General features: G+C 33.6%; 1 long non-coding RNA gene across 1 annotated transcript in view; it reads right to left on the bottom strand.

Annotated features, from left to right (window-relative positions):
• Window positions 1–2,867, bottom strand: part of LOC143911133 (uncharacterized) — a 112,118-nt gene extending 109,251 nt beyond the window's left edge. The window contains exon 1 of the long non-coding RNA XR_013260549.1: window positions 2,560–2,867. This is a non-coding gene — a long non-coding RNA (uncharacterized LOC143911133). The remainder of the gene's footprint in view (window positions 1–2,559) is intronic.
• Between the last annotated feature and the right edge of the window lie 9,235 nt (window positions 2,868–12,102).

Here is a 12,102-nt window from a genome sequence, read left to right as displayed (position 1 = left end):
GAAATTAGTAAAAAGGTCTCCATTCCAAAGCCCACCTACGGGTTTACGTTGATTTAAGATACCGTGATTATATATTATACCAAATTTGCTACTCCTGAATTGATAACCGTAGATTTGAATAGGGAAAAAACAAATATAGTTTTATATAGAAGACCAACCGGCGTTGCTTGGCTGAGCCGGGCATTGAAAAAACTTACCAAAGGGCACCAACCCCTACCAAAATCCATCTAAGGACTAATTAGGATACCATAGTAATTCCATTCCAGATTTCTTCACAGTGGTCGTTTTATTCTAAAATCTACGTCCTTACAATCAAAGAGGAAAATTTATGATTTGTTTTTTGTTTAAGCTTTTGAATTATATAATTGATAGTCCTTATTAAGACCCTATTCAAATGCCCAATCATATGCCTCCGTTCTTCATTATTTCACATTACCCCTGTTCTACCAAGTATTCCTGTAATTCTTTTTATATATGTAGATCTTGCTCTTCTTTTAACAATTTTTCCTCTCATATTGATCCTTGTTATTTCTTTTCTTGCCTAAAATTTCTATTTTTTGATCATTTTTCTTAGTATATACCATTATTCAATGCTTTTCTTCTTGTTTCTGTTTTTTTAAGATAAATAAATAAATAAGATAATTTTCTAAATTTAGTAGTTCTAAATTTAAAATTGTAGATTTTTCACTACTAAAATACTAACATATGTATGTATTATACATACATTGTAAAAACATAAAAATCTACATATGTACATACATTTGTAAATTCTGCTTAGTTGGATAGCCGGTTAATCGGCTCAGGGATTTGGTATAAATCCCGAGTAATCTGTAAACTTCGCTTATTAGAGCCAGCTGGCTATTTGAAACAAAATTTTTCGGCACGTGTTATTTAAGTGTGTTCTATTTAAGTGGAATCTTCTGTAAATTGTATACATATGTATGGCCCAAGGAAAACAACAATACTGAAGCTTATTGTCAGTGGAGGGGGGGGGGCTGTAAGGAAATAATATTCCGTTTTTTATTTAATAAATAATTTTGAAAATTAAATATATCCCTTTTTGTTAAATAATTATGAAAGAAAGAACACACGTCTCATTTTTTTGCATACCCTTAATATACATACTATTCAAATGTCAAAATTATATATCTTACCTATGTATAATATATACCGTAAAGTGGCACCGCAGGAATATCTTTTGAACGAAAGATAAAAAAAAACCTTGTAAAAATGCATTTCTAAAATTATATTGATTACAATGAATAACCGAGTGAGTGTAGATTCGTTATTTGTGGTCGGTTTTTAATACTTTTTTTAAAATATGTTTATTACATATTATCTGAAATATACAAAAAGAGAAATTACAAAGATTCCTTCTGAACTTATATCACTTTCTTGTAACGAAAATGAAAAGAATTAATCTCACTACACTGGAGACAAGAAGAATAAAATGCGACTTAATTGAAGTGTTTAAAATGCTAAATAATCATTATAAATGTCATATGTCTAATCTTATTACGTTCAACAAAAACACTCACCTCAGAGGTCACTCCCTTAGACTACGAAAATAAAAATCGAATAAATTGATCACAGATTGCTTCTTTTCAAACAGAGTGGTTTCAGTTTGGAATAGTCTTCCCAAAAACGTAGTAATATCCAATAACCTTAAAATTTTTAAGAATAAGCTAGATGTATTTCATTAACTTAAAGTTTTTCTGTAATTCTTCTTTCCCAATATCTTATTCTTGTTTCTTGTTTACTTTTTTCTCATTTAATTTATGTATATATGTAAATATACATATGTACTAGCTGAACCCGGCATGCGTTGCAACGCCACAATAACGCATAATTCCCGTTCCCGTCCCTATTCTCATACCCGCTCCCGTTCCCGTTCCCGTTCCCATTTGTCGGAAAAACGCAGGCCTCGAACACATTTGAAATAATTCAATTGTTTGTTTATTTTACCCAACAACGCAGGTGGTGCAATGTTTACCCTAACAACGGAACAATGCGTTGCAATGACGCTCATTGCCGTTTTCCCCGTTTCCATTCCAGTTTTGGGTGATTTTTTTTCACAGTAATATTCCCGAACATGCATAGAACAAATCCTGAAAGTTTCATCGTAATCGGTTCAGTGGTTTAAGAGCCTATTCGAGACAGACAGACAAACATTGACTTTTATATAGGTATGTATAGATAAATCAAACCCCTTGGGTATATTGGCTTTGCCGCCTCTCCCAAGTATGTTAAATAAATAAATAAATATGCATGTTTGCATACGTAGTACATTAACATTTACAAATAAAAATATTTTGCTTGTTTACAATGATGTAAACAAGCGTATCTGCAATCAAAACAAAACATTCGGCGGCCATTTTGTATGCGAACACGTGACTTTGACATCTGTCAACTTATCGATTTTTACAACATTCAACGTTCCTTCTACGACAAAATACAACTAAAAACAAACCAATTTCAAAACAAAAACACAAAAAATACACAGTGATGTACAAAAATATTTTTAATAAAAATATTTTTTTTGGACAACAGCTCACTCACCTGATGATTCTGTCGGAGTACATCGCAGACAATCGTTTTCCTTTGAAAATTTTCATACTGCCGCCGTATCAGTGCGTTTGTTTACGTCTCACTCTCTCTCTCCATGCGCGAATTTTCCGTCTGCAATTCGGTGAAAATTCGCCCACGGCTCACGAAAGCGTATGCTAATTAGACGCATAAGTTGGCCGTAAATTGGGCGAGGCACACAAAGGCTCCCTCCCTTCGTACCCTTCCCACGATCCTGAGTCCGCGTCGGCCTGAGCGCCTGAAGAAAGGCAAGTGTTCAGCTGAAAAGACTTGGCGATACTGGTGGCTCGTAGCACCGTAGCCCGTAGCTCCGGCTGCGGACCGCTACGCGCAACTAAATTTAAATTCATCGGAGGCCTTTATTAGCGCACACCCAGACCGGTCCGTACGTACGCTGGACGTGTATATGTGTGCACATTACTTACACTATACCCTTGTTTATATTCCGAATGAAAAAAATATAAATTTACCCTGCTAGATTGGTGCCAGTGTACTGCTTAGTTCGAACTCGTATGTGTTCGATTGGTGTTTCAGGTAGGGTTCAAACTAATACTACTACTACATCTTATGTGCTGATTTATTTCATATCTAATATGAGTACCGGAACCCTATGTGGGGCTGTTAGCTGCAATACATAAGAATGCCACAGCTTCGGTTAAAATTTTTTCAGGTACAGATAGATTTAGCATAGGAAAAGGAGTAAGACAAGGAGATACTATCTCGCCCAAGTTATTCAATGCGGTGCTTGAGGGAGTTTTCAGGAACTTGGAGTGGGACAAAGCCGGAGTAAGCATCAACGATCGCTTCTTGAGTCACCTTCGGTTTGCAGACGATATAGTTTTAATAGCTCGTGATTCAGCTGACCTACTTAACAGACTAACACAGCTGGACAGGGAAAGTAGAAAAGTAGGATTAAAAATTAACGTAGATAAGACCAAACTAATGTTCAATAGTTATTGCATGCCTGATAGCATCCCATTGGATTATAAACCAGTAGAAGTAGTAAATAATTATTTTTATAGGTCAAATAATTGACATGTCTGGTAGTAAAGATGAAGAGATAAAGAGACGTATGAAATTAGGGTGGAGTGCATTTGGACAGATGAATGCTGTTTTTAAATCAAAAATGTTTTTGACCATTTTGGTATTAAAAAATAACTACGAGTATCGACATGCAAACGCACATAGGTAAAGCCAACAGGCGACTGCATGACTCAATAACCACGCGCCAAAAGCGACGAAAACAATAGCTTACGAAAATATAGTTGTCTCTTTCTCTCGCATTGATTCATCGATCAACAAGAATATGCAAGCGAACAGTCAAAAATATGTCTTATCACTGCCGTCTTTAAATCATACTTTGGAACGTAGAAATGTATAAATGTATTTTTTTACGATGTACCCCTTTTCTAAATCATACGAAATCTATTAAAAAAAATGTTTTGTAGTTCATTCTAGGAATACAACAAATATAGGGTGTATACCTTTGAAAACCACATAGTTATTACGAAACACGTAAAAATTGCGGTGAGGGAGGGTTAAACATAAGTTAGAATATATAAGATAGTCACTGCTCATTAGAATATTTGAAGCATTCAACCGATAAAAACATAAAATTATTCCACATATAGTACTGTAAAATATATGTAAATCAAAAACGGATACGGCTCATTTTCCTCCAATGAAAAAGCCAAGGACAACTACATATACATATATACGGAAATATCACACTTCATCCGAAACAACAAGCGTCGATCGAAACGTCACCGAATGATAAAAGTGAAACGTCAAGAGGCGCCAATTAAAAATGGCGGAAGCTGCATACCGATGCAACTTCTGTATACTTACATACATATACATATGCGGTACCTATTGCGGCGTCGTCGTTTTGCATACAAAACGGTCACTTTCCATGCAAAAGTATGAATGGCGCCTGAGGGCTGCGCCTCTTGAATATTCGGGGCGCAACCCTAACCGCCAACTACGTCACACTCTGCCAAACTGTGACCAAACTTTCAAGGTTGAACTGGCACTTCATATTATACGTATTACGAGAAGGCGCCTCGAACTTATCAACAGATTTGCTTGGACGTGTGCATGGTAATAATATCCTCATATCATACGGTATGCGAAATTGCACGATCGTGTGTAAAGTGCTATTGTTAGAAAATTGTTTTCCTTGAAACTTTTACTGGGTTATCTTTAAAGCTTGGCATATATCTATAGAACAATGATTTTCGGTGTTCTTTACATGTATTTTATTTAAGTTTTTAAATCATGGCTGTTTGCAGTATAGGAAAAAGTAAACTATTCCTATTGGTCGACTAATATGAATCGCATGTTTTGAGCCAATTAGAATCTAGATTTGGAATTTGCCTACTGCAAAGACTGCTGAAATGAAGTAAGCAGCAAAAGGCAGCAGTGGTTAGCTATTGAGAAGTTTTCGGTTCGAGACCTGGTTAGATCTCGATTGAAAAGAATCATACGATGTATGATTGGACATTCGATCAGAATTTCTCTGATTTCATTGTTGAAACGGTAGCTCACAAATTAGCATCACTGTCTGCTTAATTATGACTATGAAATATATAGATGTATATGTATGTATATACAGTGGCGGACTGGGACTGAAATCAGTGCATGCCAGGAGTCAAAGGGGGCCCACCCAGGGTTAAAAGAATTCCAACAAAATAAAGTAAAGGGGACCTTTCCCCCTAGCCCCCTATGCCCCCCCCCAAATTACGTCCCTGAAAAAAATGCATAATATTTTCAATTAATGTTACTCGAAAATCGGGATTTTGGGGAGGAGGCCCCTATCCTATATTTCTATTTACATGGATGTGTCTAGATTAGGAATAGATTTTATATTCGGAAACTTTTTAAAATTGTGTATTTAAATCTTACTATATCGTCGAAGTATAATCAAATGTTATTTTGAAAGTATGAAGTAAATTTAAATCGCTGGTTGATGATGAATCGTCCTATCAAAATTTTTTTAAGCAATTCAGTTTATATTATTCACGGAAATTTGTTTATTACCTTTTTTTATTTAAGTAGGTAGTTGTTACATGGGTATTATGGGTATATACACAATATTGACGTTGGACAATTGCGTGGGCCCGGCAAAAGGGCCCACGCAATTGTTGAAACTCACTTTTGAGCCTAATAAAAAAAGTTAACCGATCCTTGGGCTGTTAAAGCAGGTATTAGCTGTTTTTGTATATCGTAAGAAATTTGTTTTGTTTAAATATCCAAACTTTAGGTCCCAAAGTGCAATATCCTATAAATTTTTACACACGTGAAATAGTTAAAAAGTTATTTAATTTTACTGAGGGCCCATATTTACTAACAGATAGTGGGGCCCACATGCCATTGGGCATGTTCGCTTGTATGGCCAGTCCGCCACTGTGTATATATAACTTGGGCCATGTTTCGATTTGGAGCAACCTTCATGGCGCTATAGTTAAAATGAAGAAAAAAATTGTTTAAACCAGTTTTATGACTAAAATAAGTCTTTAAATTGTAAATTTATATTATTGTTTCGCTCTTTGGCGTGTGTGTTTTTTTTGTGTGTGTGTGTGTGTTTTTTTTGTGTTTTTTCAGTGTATTTTATTTTATATATACCTATGTATAACAGGAAGGTCTAACTGGTAAACCCCAATGCACCTTCCTGATCAATTATAAACATCGATAAACAATTTTTAGAGCAATTTTACAAAGCATCATTGAGTCATCTTTTGATAAATTTGACAAAAAAAATTGTACTCCTTTATAAATCAGCAAATTCGAGATTCTGAAAACTCGAATAAGACAAGGTTGCCAATTTTTTGCAATCATTTCAATGAAATCAGATAAATCGGAAAACTCTGATAGGATGATCGAGCTGGAAGCACATATCCAAGGTCTGGCCAGCAGAAATGGGGCAGGGATTGAACCCGTGACCACTCAGTTGAAATCATTACACGCTAACCACTGATCTCTATGCTACTGATTGCAATATAAAATAAGCGATATTCAATTGTTCATACATTCACATGAATGCAAATTTTCCAAGACATAAACCTGTTAGTATTAGATTATTATGTAGTACGGAACTTCATTGCTAATTATAAAATTTTCAATACATTGTTAAATTTTAAAAATGTATGTTTAATATATTAAAATAAAATTACTAGGTAGATGCTCGCTCGAAGAAGCGATTCCTTTGAAAAGTTAAATCACACGTTCGAAATTTTACTGTTATTATAACTTTTACGACCATATGACCAATAGTCATCCGTAACCATAACGCGGCTTCCCAACAATAGCTTTTACATAAAATTTTATCGATCTGAACGAGCGGTCGCATCGAAATCGTTAGAGCGATCGATTCAATCGAATCACCCATAGAAACATTACCTTTATGGAGATTTCAAGCCAGACAAGCTGATAGGCAGATTCGAATTTTATAAAAAAAAGTGGATTTGCCCGCTGTATAGGTACCCAGAAATACGTATAGGACATTCTAAGATTTCTAACAAAAATTAAAAGGAAAATAAAACAGAGTTGCTGCTATATAATTATTTATTTATTTCATCATTGTCTTGAACATTTGATTTATGTACAATAATACATATGTATTATAATTCGGTCTCCGTGACGGGCCGGAATGTGAAATTACCGAAAACGCAAATATCGGAAGGCAAAGATCGAAAATCGAAAGATCTTAAGTCGAAAGATAAAAAGAAAGGGTGCATGGTAAACAGTACATACGTACATACTAATTTGTGTCCGACTTATGACCCCAATAAGCTCCACAATGAAATGTTTTCAACAAAATTAACGCAGAATACTGCATCAAAGCGTTAATTTCAAGAGGTTTTTTTTATATACAATGTATGTACATGTAGATGAAATTTTAAAACATTTATTTATTTTATTTAAAGTTAAAGTTTGCAACCTTGTGGCATTACAGGAGTCCGGACATAATGCTCTACAATGATCGAAAAAATATATAGAGATGAAAAAAATGAAAATATATTCATACATATGTACATATATACACAGACAAAAAATACATTTATACATTATCATAAAAAAATATAATAATTTATTTTTTATTTTTTATTTCAATTAATCATGCATACTCGCCTAACAGATTGCTCCAATGCGGTAAGTGTTCTTAACAGATTAAGACTCGACAAATTGTATATTACATATGCATATTAAATACATAATTATTACGGGTCTACGTGACGAGACAGAATGTTATATGACAGAAAACGCAAATATCGGAAGGCAAAGATCGAAAATCGAAAGATCTTAAGTCGAAAGATCAAAAAAAAAGGGTGCATGGTAAACGGTACATACTCACTTAATTAGCGCGAGCAGGATACAACAGGAACAAGAGGAACAGGCTTTTCCTCCCGTATTCTGCGCGCGCACATTAATACGGGAGGAAAAGCCCGTTCCTCTTGTTCTTGTTGTATCCTGCTCGCGCAAATTAAGTGAGTATGTACCGTTTACCATGCACCCTTTTTTTTTTGATCTTTCGACTTAAGATCTTTCGATTTTTGATCTTTGCCTTCCGATATTTGCGTTTTCGGTAATTTCACATTCCGGCCCGTGAGGTAGACCCATTATAATTACATTGTTCGACACGAAAAATGGTTCAGAGACGAGATATGCCCAGTAAATATGAATCTGGTAATAAAAAAAATTGATTGGCTCGAGATTCGGAGATAAACACATGTGTTTTTTAAATCGCGCGATTTTTCTATATCTTGGTGTTGCTCGGTCGATGTCTCAAAATCTGTCAGTTTCCTGTTCAAAATAAATATTGGAATCTATAGTCGGGTATTTTATTTTTCATTTGTAGTACTTTTCAGCTTTCAAATGGCTCTAAGTGGTCGTCCAGTTTAAATCAATAGTCAAAAGTACGTATTTTCACAGAACATTATCCCAATAAACATGTTTCAATAGAAAATACTCAATATAAAATAGTATTAACAGTGGGAAAAAATCCCAAGTGAAAATATTTTTTGTTGCTCAGTGTTATTATTGTTATAAACGCTAATTTTATTATTTTCCAAAGGGATATGTCCATTCATATATATAAGCACAGCGTGACATTGCTCGAGCAAATGAAATATTGATAAAAACACCTTCAAAAGGATTTCTATCTAGAATAGACTAGAATATAAATCTAAGTTAGGATACTGTGAGATACTTATTCAAATTTGTTGATCCTTAGTTGACTTTAATTAACTTTAATTAACTTTTTTTAGTTGACTTTAAGTTGTTAATTTTGCATAAATTACAATACATATAACTATGTGAGATATACATAATCTTGGATTTATAGTAATTTTATATGTGACAATTAAGTGTCAGTTTTATTCTTTTATTAATAACTATTTTATAATATAAAGCGCTATGAGAAGTCTCTAAAAATTGACACTATGTCTTACTGTGTAAACAAACACACTACACAATGTATTTACATATATACATATGTAGATATTCAGATATTAATATCAACCGCAAGCATATGTATTTCTTGCAATGTCGGTATAGCCGAATTCACAATAAAGCAACAGAGGATGCCCATATTATTGGAACCGTCGCACAGAGTGGTATTTGGCCTGAAAACCTGAACATAGCTTTCTATAATACTACATGCGAGCCATTGACGATTGTAAACAATCTTAAAATTGTTAATAATTTTTCGAAATTTCTCAAGACAGAAGAGGAGGGCACTTTGTGCTAGTTACTAGTTTTCTTCTTCTAAATCTTTGAATTTTTTAATAAAAAGCCTATCAGTGCCTCCTCTTATTATATCATGTATGTATATAGCTGATTTCGATTCATAGACATGACAGAATCCCCATAAACTGGAATACAAATAAAGAGTGAAAATACGTAAAAAATTTGAGTTCAAAAAGTACGCTTAATTATTATTGATTATTTTTTTAAAGTGCAAATTAGTGCAAACTTTGTTTTGCTAGAATAATAGTAGGGATCTTAAAGTTTCATATAACATAAATTTGATTCGGCTAAAATAAGCACAACACGTTTAAACACATCAGTTTGTACAAAAAAGTAAAGAAAATCTAAGTGAAACATAGTGTTTGTTAACAGGTCGAAACACGTTAAATAAAATTTTAAAAGGAATGAAACTTAGTTTAATCTAGTGTATATACATATCTTGTTCTTCAACGTCTATACTATGTAAGTTTGTCTACCAAAAACACTTTTAGCATAAAAATAATCTCCACAGTGTGACGTCATATTTATCTACCTGTTTTGGGACCCCAACATAAACTCAATTTGTAAAAAATTTAATTTTTGATTTTTGGTCAGCTTTTGAGGCAAAATACTTGTATGTGCGTCGCATCAATTAAGGTAGATTAATCGCAAAAATTTGGGCTGGAGACTATTGATTTAGATTTCATTACCATCCAGATCTTGCCAGCAACGTTTCGTTTTGATAAATGATTAGAACCACTCTCTTTCTCTCAAGCAAAATTTATTTATTTAATATACTTGGGGGAGGCAGCACAGCCAATAGACCCATGGGGTTTGATCAAACATATTTTAAAAAATTATACATATGTAATTTAAATGAGAAAAATTAAAATACATTAAAAAAACAATACTAAAATAAAAATAAGAAAGCAAAAAAAAAATTGACTATGGAACCAAACTGAAACCACTCTGTTTGAAAAGAAGGAATCTCTGATCAATTTATTAGTTTTTTCTTTTTGGAGTCTAAGCGAGTGACCTCTGAGGTGAGTGTTTACGTTGAATGTAATAAGATTAGACATATGTATAACAATTATAGTCATTATTTAGTATTTTAAAGACTTCGATTAAGTCGCTTCTTACTCTCCTCGTCTCCAGTGTAGTGAGATTCATTTTTTTCAATTTTTCGTTATAAGAAAGTGATTTAAGTTTAGAAGGAATCTTTGTAATTCTCCTTTGTACCCTTTCGATACATATAACATATTTTTTAAAATTAGGATTCCATATGCTAAAAGTGTATTGTAGTTTAGATCTGATAAAAGTTTTGTATACCTCTGAGGTGAATGTTTACGTTGAATGTAATAAGATTAGACATATGACAAGTATAGTGATTATTAAGTAAAAAAATGATTTGAATTTGGTATGGATGAAGATAAAATGTAAGTATTTATTTGATTCGAATTGGTCTCGCAGGTGTAACGGTTTCCGCAATTAGTTGCACAACTTATAGTGACGATTCATCGATCGTAGCGGGTCTTTCGACGTTTCAAAGCGTTACTTTAGAGTAGTTCTGATTCAAAAATTCAAAACAGAGTTTGTCAAAGAGTGCGTGTCGAAAGAAAAACCGACGTTGGCATTGCGCGCGCGGTATCGATTTGTCCGTGTGTCTGTCTGTGCGCGTCTGCAAACCCGGGTATCTCCCGGGCCCATCTCCGGATTTGGGGTGCATCTCATTATCCGGCCACCATCGATCCGGTGCATGCACGCGGTCTGAGTTTCGTTCCTGCCTCGTCTCAATATTTCAGACGGACTGGTGAACTTGAACTCGAGACTGCATAAATCTGCAAAATTTAAACCGGAAAATTCCGGGCGAAATCCGCGAAAAGGAATTCCTGATGTGCCTATATATGTAGGTATGTATGTATGTATGTATAGTCGATACTCATTTCACTTTCCCTTTGTACGATCAGTTGAGTTCGAACGTATTGTTGGAGTTGAAAGCTAAAGCTCGTCGTTCAGTATTGAACTCGTGGAACTTTACATACGTAGGTACATGTAAACAAAAAGGAAACGTACATATAAACATATTCTTAAAAATATATTTTATTTTAAATATAGTAAAGTGAAATAGCTTATAGTAAAGTGAAAGATTAGATTTTTAAATGCTTTTTACTATTACTAGATTACGTTCACAATACATCTTATATATATTTTAATAGCAACAGATCTACTGATTAAAGTACTGATACTAGGGAGTACATGATTAAAGGTATAATGAAGATGAGTCAGATGAGACATTTACATATAATAATTGCTCAGGGAAATAGTGTGAAAGAGGATACAGAAAAGGGCAAATAATTGATTTTGATTTTCAAATGCTTTTTATTATTACTAAATTATGTTCACAATACATCTTATATATATTTTAATACCTACAGATCTACTCATCATTTTCTATTTTACAATTTTAATTTAATTTGGTTAGTAATCATAATACTATATTATTCTAATGTTAATAATGTACAGCATAATAGGAAAAAGAGCTCAAAAACCTATTTATAATTCTTATAAATGTTCATAATACACCTAATACATAATATACATAATATTAATTAAAGACTCTCTAAAGTCGACGATCTATAGCAGATTGTGTTTAGGTAATCTGTGTTTATACCTGAAGGGTATAGACATTTTGTTGTAATCACCGAGACTATTCACAAGTGTGTTAGTATGGTTATTGGTAGAGGTAGGACCGGAAGCGCGCCGTCTATTGTTCCATTATTGTAAATGCTT

This window comes from Arctopsyche grandis, chromosome 4, assembly GCF_051622035.1.
Source record: "Arctopsyche grandis isolate Sample6627 chromosome 4, ASM5162203v2, whole genome shotgun sequence".
In the NCBI taxonomy this organism is placed as follows: Eukaryota; Metazoa; Arthropoda; class Insecta; order Trichoptera; family Hydropsychidae; genus Arctopsyche; species Arctopsyche grandis.
Note: the sequence above shows the minus strand (reverse complement) of the source record. Positions and strands in the feature narration are given on the sequence as shown.